This window comes from Parasteatoda tepidariorum, chromosome 9, assembly GCF_982258835.1.
Source record: "Parasteatoda tepidariorum strain Cologne lab strain chromosome 9, Ptep-v5.0, whole genome shotgun sequence".
Lineage (NCBI taxonomy): Eukaryota > Metazoa > Arthropoda > Arachnida > Araneae > Theridiidae > Parasteatoda > Parasteatoda tepidariorum.
Genome location: NC_141763.1, coordinates 48,653,147 through 48,667,630, shown reverse-complemented (window position 1 = coordinate 48,667,630; position 14,484 = coordinate 48,653,147).

The window sequence follows — 14,484 nt, the reverse complement described above, 5'->3', positions numbered from 1 at the left end:
CATTTTATTTTATTTTATTTTATTTGCTCTTATCACTTATTATCAGTTATTTGAAATGATAACAGTCCCAGATGGCTTATCTGATTTTAAATGCCTTCCATTTTCACATTACCTCTCTCTTTAATTTATCGTTGCCAATGTTATGTATATGTACATTTTGATTACTACTAATGTCATCAACTTTTCCAATTTTGTGTAAATTTTTCATACATTTTAAGTATTAAATATTATATGTCAATTGTGTCAGTTATTTAAAATAAAAAATCGTTTCTAAGCAGTTGAATGCGCACAATTGGCTAAACGGTTCCCAGTAGAACACAGAAGTCAAGCACCACCGGCTATAATCAGCGTGCAGGTGGGTGATCACTTTGATTATGCCTGCAAAGAGACCGAGAGTGTGCTGTATCGTTTCTTGCTAAACTGTACTGTCGTAAAGTGCTCGACTTCGTGCGCAGGTAGCCGGGCTATTGAAGCAAGGGAGCCATCTCCTCTGCAGAGGATCGAAATTGTGATGTCACATCTTCCAATTATCTTTAGGGATGTTTCCCAGACCGTCGCTAATAGCCCATTGTGCAAATCTAGGGTGACGTAAACCGATAACAACAACAACAAATTGATGAAAGTTTAAAGAGTAAATGCTCGTGCTTGCATGCGTTACCTTCAAATTATGTAATACTAATTTTCTATGGAATACCTAGTCATTGTATAGAAAACCTGGTGCCCGTTGAGCAAAGTATTAAATATGAGAATTATTACATATTTCGCTACCACTTGAAAGCTTTTAGTTTTAAATTATTCATTCAGGGATACCTAGGTAATTAAGTTTTTTCATATTTTGTCATTAGTTATTCTGTAGAATATTTGAGCCTTGTATGGAATGTTTAATCATTTCAAACTGAACTAATCGATTTTAGGCATTCTATACAATGATTAGGCATAGAATTCTGAATTTCATAACTTTGATTTGAACATATAGATACATTTTTTAGACAATCAGTATAAGAACTTATTAAATAAATAATCCCAAGAAACTGAAGTGATAAAAGATTACTTTGTTCTTCATTCGATCTATTATTTAAATAATATCTTACAACCACTCCATAGCAGACGAAAATGCATTTAGCCTAGATTTGCTCCTCTCGGCTACTGTAATTTTTCTTATTCTGCATTTTTTTTTAATGGTTTTTTCTCTCTTTGCTACTGTGGTTTTTTTTTTTAGTTTTGTTTCTCATATTTATATTTTCCATTTTTCGTTGGCAACTTTACGTTTTATATTTCAAATCACTCTTGTTTCTTCTCATTCACGCCTGGCAAGTCTTGAAAACCAGCGCCTATTTTTGAGCGATTGAAACATATCGACTATTATTTCCAATTTGCATATTTTGGAGCCGAATGAAGTTTTTTTTTTTTTTTCATTAAGTAATCTAGCACCTTATTAACCATAGTCATTACATTTTTCCCTCCTTCAAAAATCAACATGAAATAAAATTTGTTAAAAAATCATTTGATTCTATTGCTCAAATTATTAACAATAATTTTAACAACGCTAACAGCATATTTTTCAAATTATTATACAATAATCCTGAATAAATAACAATAATTAAAATAAACATATTAAAAGAAATAGGAAGGCATGCAAGGTCGCGTGTAATGTTAACTTCAACAATAGTAACAGGTACAATAAACTGAATGTTTTGCTACAGGTTCATAAAACTCAATATAAACAACAGAGCCTTAAACGCCTGAAGCAGGTGAAATAAAAATCGATAATCGTATACAAATGAAATCAATCTAACGGCCATCAACTACTCTACAAAAAAACACTAAAAATAACATTATTCCTAGCAATCCAATTTTATGTACCCACCTTACTTTCAGCCCTCCCCCCAACATAAAAAAAAGAACCGGTGTTCTCTTTCTTCGACCTTGAAGCTAAAGAATCAGCTCGAATCGCAAGAAAAAAAGCTCCAGCTTGTGGTAATTATTGAAGTTAATGAAGCGCCTGCAAAGAAAGGAGCTTTCTTTAGAGGGGTCTTCCCCCTCTTAGGAAACGGGGGATAAACTTTCTCGGCAGGTGTAAAAGAAGAAAACTTTCTTATAGGAAAATGTGTTAATTATGTTTATCGAGTTTTTATAGAAGTAATAGACGATGCTAAAAGATCACATGATAAAGAACTCTGCTTAGACATTTACTTTTAGCAAAACAAAATCGACAGAATTAGTAAATAAGAACTTATATAACTAGCAGGCGTTGTCGTGTTTTTTTTTTTTTGCGTTAATGGCTTTCATTTTAATCGATTTGAAACTTCGACGACTGATGCCAAAATCAAAATTTTTACAAGAAATATGTCAATTATGTTAAGTGATTTTTTATGAGTGTAAACTTGGTTATTGCTGATTTCTAATTACGATAAAAATAACAGGTGCAGAAGACGAAAATCTTCTGATAGGAAAATGTGTTAATCATGTTTATCTAGTATTTATAAAATTATTGGGCATTGCTTAAAGATCAGCTGATAAAGAACGCAACTTAGCCATTAACTTTACAACAACGCAAAATGAAATTTAAAGGAAACAAATTTAAAAGCGATTTGATATAACTAGCATGCTTTTTATTACGCAAGTATTTTTATATTAATGTCTAATGTAAATCGAATTTAAACTTTTATTGCAGATTCCAAGAAAAGTAATAAAATAAAATAAAGATAGAGGTGGTGTGTTAATTATGTTTAGCAATTTTTGACAGGGGAGCGGGGCGTAAAATTAGTTTTTATGATATAGTAGTTATGATTTTAAAAAAGAGTTGGTATTGAAGAAAAAATATCTGACAAAAAAATTTGTTAACTATGCACATCGGGTTTTCAAATAAGTAAAAAGGCATGCTAAAATATCACAAAATTAAGAACCCGATTCGAACATGTACTTTAACTAAGCAAATCAAGATCAACAAAATTAGTAAATACTAATTTTCTATAACTACCAGGTTTATTATTATTTTCATTTAAATCTTATCAACAATTTCAATCGAATTGCAAAATTAATCAATTCTTAATTTGTTCTTTATTCTAAAAGCTGCATCTGGGGTAAGATTATTGAATATTACAATCACTTCTCGGTAAATTTTTATGGATAACTTCAAGCATACAGACCTAGCTAGGAGGATTGAGGACAAAGATTTTCAGAGGACAAGCAAATCTCTAGACCTAAATCCAATTGAACATAACTTTGATGATCTGGGCAGAACAATTGTATTTCACCACCATTTTCTAGCAGCCTTTCAAAGCTAAGAATTGCTTCAGTGCAGAAGTAGAATTTACTTTTCCAAGATCATAGACATGCCACACACTGAGGAAGCAATTAAGAAGCAATGGGAGGCGAACTACCATAATAAAGTATTTTCACTGCATGCGATCCATGCAGTGAGTTCAAAGTTTTCATTAGTATGTATTGAAATGGCTTGAACATACTTACATGCAAACGAATGGGAGTTCTCTTAGTTCTCGTTCGCTCCTCCAATGTGTTACCAAAATTCGCGAGTAATTTAAACATTTGTCGACATTGTAGACAGCGTGAGAATTTGCTTGAAGATAGCGATACATGAGATAGATAGCAAGTAATGCATTACCGTTACAGAGGGTCATATCCCATTTATAAACTTTCCAGAAACACAAGTGTCATTTCGTTACATCGTATTTTGGTTTATCTCTTTTTCACTGGTATGACAGCCCCAGGTGGGCCCTGACTTTCTTCAAAATCCCATTCTGTTGTCTCCTGTTCTTGGTTAAGGTTTTCCATCTTGTTATTTTATTTTATATTTCATAACCGTCGTTGAACAGCCGACCCAATTTTTGGGTGTACGACTACTAATGGTCAACTCCGTAGCCTTGTAATTTTGAACCCAATCCAGAAGACGAGGGAACTCCTGGATCGAGTGCTGGAAGAAATTTCCTTTCGTGGAGGACTTTTTCATGGAACTAACCTGCATTTGCGTTACATGGAGAGGAAGAGCACGAAAACCTCCCACGGTTAGCTTGAGTTCAAAGGGACTCTAACTCATGATCCGTTTACCACTAACGATAGTTCACGTCAGCACTGTGGTCGATGCATGCGGATTCGTATCGATCAGCCATCGCTTGGATTCGAACCTGGTTCACCTCATTGGAAAGCGAATGCTCTATCCCCTGAGCCTAGGATTATCTTGCTATGGTGGAAATTAATTCCTACATAACTCTTTTTGATCTTCTTCACAGGCACGACAGTCCCGGTTGGCCTTGGCCTTCTTCAGAATTCCATTCAATGACATATTGTGATGTATTTTCATACAAAATTTCACACGATTTGGTTCGCGATTTCTTGAGTTCTGTGCGAAAATATGTTTATTTCTAAATTTTTAGACATGAGTGTCTAGACAAGACTCATAGTAGACCCGGTTTATATCATAAAAATTGCAAAAGAGAAAAATATATAAATTTTTACAATATTTAATGAAAAGAAATCTGCTTTGTTTGACTTTAATTGACAATAGCACCCATATTTATTTCTAGAAAAATTACTCCCACGTAGAGCAATTTTCATTAGACCGAATCCTTGTAAAGGGACTCTTGCGCCGTTCCTTAACCAACCTGCGGAACGCATGCATATTCAATTTTCCGAAAAAGTCGACTTCAGTTTCTGGGTCACCGCTTTTCTTTGCACACACAAAAAAAGCTCAGAATAAAATAAAATATTCCAAAACTGACCTAAGCCCCAAACTTCCCTTTTCTTCGGGGAAAGTGGATCCCCCTATATCTTCCTTTTACTTTTCGGCCTTTCTTTAGAGGCGGGACGTCGGCATTTTTCGCCTCCCGGAAGTCCAAGAGGGGCTCTTCGGTCCTCCTCCCCCTAAGATGGACAAATGTGTCCTTGGTGTATTCTAAGCAGACCAAAAACCGCCGTCTTTGAACCGTAAAGTTTGCACAACTAAAGGTAGTATGCTTTCAATGCAAACAAATCTCCTTGCTTTGAGTAGAGAGTTATTGAAGATTTACAACAGAAGCTCAACACCTTTTCACCTAGCAATCTTTTTTTCTATTTTGAGGAAAGATAATCTCTTTGGAAATATTCTAAAAGAAAAGCGTGCAAACTAATGCAAACTACACGAAATCCTGTTATAAACAAGAATTTGTTGCATTTTGTGGAAATTGTACAATACATTCATGTAAATGAGGTGTTTCTCCATTCCCCCTTTATGGTACAAAAAATAAATAATGTATTTTTTTTTTATCTTGCATGGTCTGAAGATATGGTAGCTTTAAAATGCTTCACCCAATTTTAAAATGCAAATGCGTATTGGTCTTTAAAAAATTTATCGCCTCTTCTGGAAAAGCAGTGAATATTTTCAAACAAGACAATTTAAAAAAATGATGTTGCGTTAACCGAAAATTTGCTACTCTGAGAAAAAGTATGACTAAAGCTACCGGATTATGGTAAAATTTGCCGTGTTTCTGGTTTCATGGAAACATCAGAAAGCTCGGTAATTCTTACGGAAGATCTTCGGTAATGATCTTGGTAAAATTAACAATAATGTATGGTTTTAGCATACGTGTTAAAAACGAATGAATGTGGCAACATTTGTTAATTCAATCATGATACCTTCAAGAATGTCATAAATGCTATTTATTCGGTTAAATTTACTTTTCAGTTTTGTATTTTGTTACTAAATGTGAGAATAATAAGAACTATAATTTTGAAAACCAGAATTTCCAGTAAACCGTTACCATATGAACGATATTAAATACCGTATATTTAAGTTTTATAAACCAGAATTATGTTTGTTTGTTTTTTACCACAAGTATTATAATACAATATGGTAATTTTATTATGGTAATATGGTAATTTTACAATACAATATGGTAATGAGGGAGAAAGAGAATTTGCTACGAAAATTTTCTTCGGTGTATATGGCGTCCTTTTAAGATGACAGGGCAAAACTAAGCTCGAATTTAAAGTAATTGAAATTCGAAAGCAATGGCACACAGTGAAAACACCCCTGCAAGGTGAGCACCTGTCTAAGTTGATCTTAATGATTATGTACCAAACTGGACAAAATAATTAAATTAAATTACCCCTTTATAACTTGATCATTTGTCGAAGTGGACAGTCATTTAGTTGCCCTTCAAGTGGTAAACTTACGCAGGTATTATTTTAAATTTCAATAAACAATCTACGTTTAGTTTAAAATTTGCTGCAAGAACTTTTATTGCACCATAATTTTTTTTAAATTAAGTGCTTAGAACTCGGATTAAGCTATAGAAATTTTAATTCTAAATATTACATTCTAAATATTGCAATAAAAAGATAATATATATAAAAAAAACTTCTTTAACTAGGTTTTTTTTTTTTTAAAAATACAATATATAAGGATAATACTATCAGAGATATGCACTAGGAAAAAAAATTATGATGAAAAAAAAAACTTAAATTATTAAAATTTTTATTTAAAACATTCCATTTTATTTTAAAAAATAATCAATTCGCAACGATTATAAGAAGTTTACGGAAAAAACTTTTCACTCTTCGTGATTTTTAACGTTATGATTAGAACTGTAAAGAAGTTTTATAAAAATTTTAAATTCCGATAATTACTTTTATCTTATTAGGATTTAATTATTGAATTTAAAAATAAAAACAAATATTCAATTAGTTTTTTTTAATGTATTAAAATTAAACAATTTATATATTTCATTTCCAACTTATTACAAAATTTACCCCTTGAGAGACACTTGATACGTTGCTTGTGATAAGGCTGCTATAGAAGATACGCAATTGAAAAAAAAAAAAAATCTATTTATAAAATGTTAAAAGTTCCTTTCTGAAAACTTAATTTTTGAAACTTTTTATTGTAAAAATTATTCAAATCACAATGATAATTGGAAGTTTACTGAAAGAACTTTTCAATGCATAAATCTTGACTCAATGATTAGAACTTGAAAGGAACTCTTAAAATTTTCTAAATTCTAACTTTCTAAATTGTTCGATTGGGATATTATGATCTAATGCAAATAGGAAATGCAATAAATTGGTAAACGATATGCATTTACAAATTATTTCATCAGTGTTTCTCATTGAATTTTTAAATTTCAAAAGAAAATAACGGTTTGCTCTTGTTAAACCATCAAGAATTCTCATTAAACCAGCAGGGAAATGTATAGTTGGAACCATCATTAACCATCATGGATTATTGATCCATGAGAGTCAAACTTCTCTTGGTGGTTAACCATCATAGTATTAAAGTAGCATTTTCCTTCATGGAATGATGGAAGTTTGTTGGCATATCAAAAACCATGAACACGTAATGGAAAATATTGGATGATGGTGGCCATCAAAGGATGTTGGACCATCATGACACTGAAACCAACATAAACCATCAAAATATTTTGATGGGAGCATCAGGAATTTTGACTTGGATTCAAAAGCTTCATTATCTTTAAGTTCTGATAAAATACTTGAAAAGGATTCCGATTAATTACATTTCGCTATTTTTACTGCCTATAAATAAAACTTGTAACTGGTGGTAATTTAAAATGTTTATCTTAAAATCTAACTTAAACAATTTAAACAGCATTATTATCATTAAACATAACTATCCATTCAAATTCCTGATATGTACTTGCTTATTTAGCATTTACCATTCAACTTTAGTTTATGAGCCATTATTAGTGAGAGCTGCTACGATTCAATCTTAGTTTAAGCATCGTTATTAACATTAGCTGATACGATCGATTCCTTGTTTATGTTAGAGTTCCTGATATCTAACTAAAGTCTAACGAAATTAGATTATATCAGTCTTATTATTGAGTCTGTTGCGCAAAACAAATTTTTGAATCCCGCTCCAAATTTCTTCAACTTTCGAGAAGTTAATCGTTTAACGGTTGATTTTTCGATTGATTCAATTTATACTTTTCACGCGAATTATTATTATTATTATTATTTTGAATATTTCTTTCAGAACATTTAACTACAAGAAAAAAAGTTAAAATCTTAAAGAACAATAAAATACATTTCACGATTTCTATAAACTTAGGGAACATTCTTACTATATGTGGTTTGGTCATTCTGCTTTAAATGCATCAATCAAATTCTCAATTTCTAAATATATATATATATATATATTAACTTTTATTTCGATAAAAAAGTGATAAAAAAAACAAATATTGTAGGTGCAGCGTTGGGAAATATTTTGTATAAAAATGGAAAGTTTGTTTTCAAAACATTTGAATTCGACATAAAATCGTTTATTTATAACAAAAAACACCGACAGAACAATTTGGAGCTGATTCCAAAAGCTCCGTGTAGGGGAACTGATAAATTCATAAAATAGTAAAAAATGATTTTATTAAATCTGACCAATCATTTTCAGTTATTTTTACCACCCATTAAAAAAAACAGTGATTACCTGCAATTTAAAATGTGCCTAAATGAGAAAATAAATGGAAATGTGTCAAAATATAGTCATTAATTTACCATTAATATCTCTCTCGCTTGTCAAGTTTCTTTTCTTCCTTTTAATAAACGTGGTAAATATGTAGGTAATCTCGGTTTATTATCTTTTCGCTTGAAATAACCTTTCCATCCCACAAAAAGGGAAAAGCGAAAAAACTCTTTTTTCCCAATATTTCCTTGCATTTACTATACCCACCTTGGCCATTGAAAAATGCTTCATACAAAATGTGTATTTAATGCTCAAATGATTTTTCACGCCGAGTGGTTTGAAAAACGCAGCTTGTCACTTTCTCTCGTTTTTAAAAACTTTCCATTGTAAGTCATAAGCTACCATATTTTATGGAAGTCCAAAACTCGTGAAATACTAAACCTCCATGGGTCTCTGTATTATTGAATAGGTGGATATGAAAAACAGAAATGAAAAGGAAATAAATCCTCCATGAAAAGGGTGGAAAGGGTTAAGCCGGCTGTAGTTTGCTGCTTACAAGAGCGTGCAATTTGGAATGTCTTGTAATTTGTGCAGAGGGAAAACAGAATTGTTAATATGAAGAAAAGGTGAAATATTGCAGACGATAAATCTTATCGACGGAACTCAATAAAATATGATATCATATTTTCGTATTGAAATGCAGAAATCAGAAGTAGTTTCGTTACTTGAGTTTTATCCTAAAAAAAGGATTTTCTAAACATTGCAAAACAATGACAAAGTACTTAACCGGAAATAGATAACACAAGAAAAAAATAATATTATAAAAAGTGTTACATTTAGACAATAAAAGCAAGTAAAAAGAACTTTTAAAAGTAAAAAAAATTATTTTGAGATCGTTTTCATAATTGAATGCCATTTAATGTTCGCTAGAAAAATATTCTTTCTTGTAAGTGTCAAAGACTTTACGTGATCTTTTATAAAATAAGCACTAGTAAAGATTTAAAATACAAAAAAATGTATAAAGTTGTAAATTTTTTTAGGAAAAAATAATATTTTTGAAAAGCTAGTTTAAATACTTTAATGCTTTAATTTAAATACAGTAGAGCGCCGATTGTCCGAACTGCTCGGGACCGAACATGGTTCGGATAATGAAAAATTCGGATAATTGGAAAGTTGTTTAAAATCTAGTGTAAATGATTATTATTTATGCATTAACTTCCCTTCGCACCTTTTGTAGACTTAGGACTGGCAGTACTATCTAAAATAGCTCTGGCGTGTTTAAATTTTTTTTCCTTTTTCAATTTTTAAATATTTTTAATTAAATTTTTTTAAACTTTTTTTTTCATTTTGAATTTTTTTTATCATATTTCAGTTTTTTATAATTTTTTGTCAATTACTGATTTTAAAACATTTTTCATTATTTTCCATTGCAAAAGAAATCCAGCAAAGATCTCGTTTCAAAGAAGACGCGCTTTTTTTAGCAGCCATTTATCCCTTATTCTTTTTAAATAAATCAACTGAACACGATCAACATCATTTTGACGTTCTAGCCAATTCATTGTGAAATCTAATGGATTGCATGCTTCTATATGAGAAGGTTCACTATCTTGAACTTGATCACCTACTTCTTTTACTTCGTCTGTAGAGTTCCGATTTTCATTCAAAATTTGAGCAACAATTTCATCATTTTCATTCGAAAGTTCTACTGGTTCAGAAACTTCAGTTTCGTTTGTTTTTCTGTTAAGAATTTTATTCCAAGATTTAAGATTCCAAGCACTGTAATCACTAATTATTAACCATAAGTTGCAGCTACCCATTCCCCAATTATAGAACTTCAGAAGTTATCAATTCATAAACTCCTTCTGCATTCCAACCATTGTAGACTATCAAAATGAAGCTTTCAATCTTGGAAGATAATTTTCTGTTGTAAAGGGCTAAAGGGGTATGTAGGTTTAACTGTATCACAATACAATGTATACATTGTCTGTTTTTAGAACAGTGTAGAAAAAGTATGTAATCTAAATAATTTTTAAAAATTGCATATTCTCATGAAACATGCGAAATTCTTTTATTTGCATCTCATCATAATCTCATATAATTTTTGTATGAAAACTCATATTTTCTGAAGCAATAAATAAATACAAATTTTCTTTAAAGATTGGCAAAAGATAAAAAAAAAAAAAAATATTATCCAAAAGATTTGTGGAAAGGATTCATGTTTTTAGGTTGTTTTTATTTTCATTACAACGAACTAAAAGCAGTCATTTGAACAATAACTTCTGCAGATTGTTTTATTGGCAATAATCCTACGGAAGGAAACTAACATTAAACGTTACTCATTACAGCACCAGAAGCACAAAAACTAATTCTAATGATATTAAAATAGATTTTCGGCTCTACAGATCTATATAATTATTGAATCCCACATTGGTGACAGCTGTTAAAAAAATTTTGCACCGCAACCGCAAATTTTAAAATATATTGCCAAAAATGAATCATAACCACCACTTTTCGGGTGACAAGATTATCAAGAGGACGATGAACCGACCTTGAAGCCAATCCACAGATAAAAAAAAGGACTAAAAATCACAAAAGGGGCATATGATGTGGAATTTAGTTTCTGACAATGTTAGGGCCAGCAGGGGGACAGGTGCTTGGATGGTATGGGGCTCCCTACGAGGGAACAGTCTGCACGCGAACATAACGGAGGGGAAAGAGCAAGTGTTCGAAGCAGAAAGAATGCCAATATGATTAGAAAAGGAAAGAGAAAATTATACAGAAGGGACTATGGCCCCTAAATAGATGGGCTTATAAAAAGCATTAAAGAAATGTAACGAAGGTGCTTGAAATTTTCCCTCGAAAAGTAGTTAATAAGTTATACATTAATACCGACACCTGCTTTGGGGGGGGGGGGTAAGGGAACTTCTGTTCGGATAGCGGAATTCGGTGTCTATTTAATATTAAAAAATGTCACCGTGCTTCGACAATGTCGTTAATTTTAGGATCAAACGATGGGGATTTCAATATTTAACTTGGTCTGGATGAATTTTATGCATGATCAGGCTTGTTCAATGTATACATTCTGAATGAATTGACTGTTTGGTAGGTATTAATAATGTATATATGCAATTTTTATGGTCCACGGCTTATTCGCGAAATAGTAAACTCACTATGAGGATTTTAATGACACACTTGACTGCAGCATTAATTAATAATATGTTTCTGCTTCGCGCATAATCGGTCATTGTGAATTAAACTAACCATATTTTATGGTTTTATAAATAATGAACTTTTTTATGGCATTCCTCCATGAGTGAATAGTGAATACAGCATTAGATGCTATTTTCAATACATTTGAATTCGAATATATGAATAGTTAATGTTTTTTTATGAACTACTACGTAAGAGGTCATTGAATTTTTAACTTTTTCAAATCAAAATATTTATTAATGACTCATACTATTACAGGGTTATTTCTAGGAATTCCTGTAAGGTCACGCCTGGTAATTAATACAATATTGTGCTTTTGGTAATTGGTTATTTCCGTTTTTGGTACTTGCTTTGATATTAGTGGTATTACACGAGTAAGCTATTATGTGACACCTGTTCGTTTGTCACCTCCAGGGATAGAAATATCACAGTTTTATCAACAGAAAAATATAAAGAATCTTACGGAATATTTTTAACGGTTCGAGCACTTCAGGTTTTAATAAAAGAACTTAATACGGAATGCTGGGGATCGCTTTAAAAATTTTGATAAGACTTGTTAAATTGAAATAATAATAATAATAATAACTGTTATAGATAAAAACCTTATAATTTATAAATTATTAGTTTTATCCTTTGCGAACAAAGGTTTTATCAATTGTTTTTGATTTATTCAATTCTGTGAAGAAGAAAAAAAGTGGGAAACAGCACCTCATTTGTTTAGATAGCAATAGTACACATGTAAAAACGTTTCCCTCAAAAATTCTTCGTTTTTTCTATTACATACTCTGTAAAAAATATACTGCAAAATTTGCCACCATTTTTATTGCTAAGGTCAGCTAAATTCTTTAACAATGCATGTAGACATATTTTTAATTTCTTTTTCACTGTTATATTCTTATTTATTTATTTATTCAATTTTTGTTTATTTACTCCCTGACAGCACATATTTTCATGCGCATTAAAATCAATTTATCGCTTTATTGCAAAAACATTTCATTTACAAAACAAGTGCATTTTTAATTATATAATCGCACTGATTCTTTCAAACAATTGTTATTTTGTCAATTTAATATATTTTTTTGCAATTTAATATATTTCTGTACTTAAAAATTTATTTAGTTTACCTCATCACTGAACACATGCACCACTGAACACATATCATATACAATCCATCGCTGAAAAGATATATGAAACGATGCATCACTTGTCTAGGATAGGAACATCAGACGCCTAACAATACCTCTACATATTTTATACATTTTATTTATTTATTTTATAACCGTTTTTGAACAGCTGATCCAATTTTGGGTTTACTACTGATGCCTATCGACTACTAATGCTACGCAGTAGCCTTGTAATTTTGAATTCAATTCAGAAGACTAGGGAACTCCTGGATTGGTATTGGGAGAAATTTGTCTTCGTGGAGGACTTTTTGATGGAACAAATCCGCATCTGTGTTACATGGAGAGGAAACCAAGGTTAACCTGACGGAGAGGGGACTCTAACCTATGATCCATCTACCACTGCCGATATTTCATGCCAGCACTGTGGTCGGTGAAAGTCGGATGCAGAGTTTGCATCAACCAGTCATCGCTGGGATTTGAACCAGGCTCACCTCATTGGAAGGCGAACGCTCTATCCCCTGAGTCATCATGGCTCATATTTTACACATTGCATATTACATATTTTACGTGTTCTATACATACCAAAACCGTAGAGCCGGGATAGCCTGGTTGGTAGGGCACTGGGCCCACGTCCAAGAGGTCGTGGGTTCGATCGAGGAATCGAAAACTCCCCGTGTAGTAAATGGTGACTGGTGCATGTTGAATCTGTCTGGTCACAAAGTCCTCCATGTTCCTATGACAAATCATATCTCTGGGGGAACTGATCCCGGAGATTCCTTGTCTTCTGAATTGGGTTCAAAATTACAAGGCTACGGAGTTAAACATTAGTAGCCGTAAACCCAAAATTGGGTCTGCTGTTCGACGACTTTTATAAAATAATATTAAAAATACAAATACCGAAAAACTAATGAATCCTAAATTACAGTCAGCCAACTTGGGCCTTATTCTCATTCGATTCAATGTGAGTGGAAAACAGGAAAATTAAGAAACAATACCTTACTTGTCTAGATAGGGATGTCAAATGGGTATAAATCAAAAAAAAATTTACTTTTTGCACTTTATGCATATTAAGAAGTATGGGCTAAAATATAAAGATATATCAATATGTGACTCGATGCGAGCATGGATTAAATAAGCTTATTCTTTTTCGTCTTTCATTGTATTTGGTGTCAGCCATGCTTAAAGTCATGCCCCTTGAATATCCAAACGAAATGAGATCGTTTCTGATAATTTCTTTAGAGAAATATACCACAAATTTTCCAAACCTAACGTTTTTACATTTTTACGTCAAATTCTTTCTTAGTATTGTTTCCAGATTAGTACTTTACGGGCTTTAGGATATTCAAGGAGAGAACAACACAATACTCATAAAAAAAAATCATTGCCTATTTAGAAATTGTGGTGTATGGAGCTGTTACAAAACACTCGCTTGAATGATTCGGAAATGTGGCTGATCATTATACTACTCCATTGTTATTTGAACGTTGATTCGATTTAATATGAGCTGTGTTATCATATTTAATAACGGTTAATTTGCTGGTAATGTATGGTTAAACTTAATTATTTGATAGGTATCATATTTTTTTATTATTACGCTTCACTATACTTCAATAATTTAAAGTGTGTGTAGTATTTTCCCTGTAGCACGTATAAAATTCTGTAGTGAACGAAGTTTTAGAAAACTGCCGTGCACTATAAATAAATTGAAAACGCTTTTCGAATATGTTTGATAGATAACTA